Below are 1,315 nucleotides of genomic sequence, written 5' to 3'. Positions count from 1 at the left end.
TCACGCGCCCTATGAGCGGCCGTGCCGCCTCGAGCCCAGGCCCGAGCGGAGCGAGACCCGTGTGTAGGAAACCCGCGCGTCGCAGGTTCGTCCGTCCCGGGGCTCCTTTGATCCCGGGCTAAAACAAAAACCATATGCTTGTCGAACCGTCGGTCTGGGTAAACGGCAAAACGACTCCAGGGGCTTGAGACACCCCTGGAGCGACGGAGGAAGGTGCACCTCCGAAAGAAAAATGAAATTACGGACAGTGTCCGATCGAATGAGGTCCACGGAACAGAGAACCGTGGTGGTCAGACCGGGTGGGGAAGCGGTCTGGCTCAGCCCAGATAAAATGCACTCTGTGCGGGCGAGACTTCCAGTAAACGCGGGGGCTGGTTTGGACACCCAGACTCACCGCCGGTGCCCTGGGCGTGCATCCAGTGTGTGAAGGTGCACCGTCCTGGGCGAGCAGAGGGTGAAAGACACACAACACTCCTCGTAAGAAAATGGACAGTGTCCAAGATCTTGCATGCAAACGAGAGCCCTGTGCTCGCAGACCCGACCGTGGCCTGCTCAAAGTCAGATCCGTACGCTTGATGGCGCTCCTGCTGGAGCAAAGACGGTCCGAACACGGACGCTAGGGGTGTTGTAGAGGAGGTGGGGGACCGTCGCCACACTCTTCTCGGACAAGGTTAACGGAAGACGGGCGCCTCCGGGTTGCCTGGGGCCCGGAGGGGCGCACCCTCTCCTTCGGGCCGTCACTGTCAGGGTTGCCTGGTCGATTGGAACTTTGGACGCGCCTGGGGACGGCCCCTGCCCGGTCGCGAGACCGCTTTGGGCAGCTTGCTCCTCCCCGCTCTGCGCGTCGACGCTAGACGCGGCCTCCCTCCGGGGAAAGCAGGCCGTGTCGACTCTCGGGAGACTCAGATGGCCCGTCTGAAACGAATGTCCGCGACGGCGGCGGCGGACGCGGGCGCGTGGAATTCGGAATCGGACGGTCGGGGTGGCCGACACCCCCCGGTCCAGTCTTCGAGCCCGACCTTCGCCCCGCTCCTCCCCGCCCGAAAAGCACCTTTCCCGGTTACGGCCTTGATCCAGAGGCCTCCCACCCTGGCCCCGCCTGACGGACGGTTCCTCACGCGCCCTATGAGCGGCCGTGCCGCCTCGAGCCCCAGGGCCGAGCGGAGCGAGACCCGTGTGTAGGAAACCCGCGCGTGGTGGTTCGCCGTCCGGGGTCGATCCCGAGGTAAAAAAAAAAAAAAAGTACCATACGCTTGTCGGTCTGGGTAAAGGGCGGAACGACTCCGGGGGCTTGACTCACCCCTGGAGCGACGGA

This window comes from Siphateles boraxobius, unplaced genomic scaffold (assembly GCF_051911475.1).
Source record: "Siphateles boraxobius isolate OS27281-9 unplaced genomic scaffold, OSU_SipBor_1 436, whole genome shotgun sequence".
In the NCBI taxonomy this organism is placed as follows: Eukaryota; Metazoa; Chordata; class Actinopteri; order Cypriniformes; family Leuciscidae; genus Siphateles; species Siphateles boraxobius.
The sequence above is the reverse complement of the archived record's forward strand: the minus strand, read 5'-3'. Positions refer to the sequence as shown.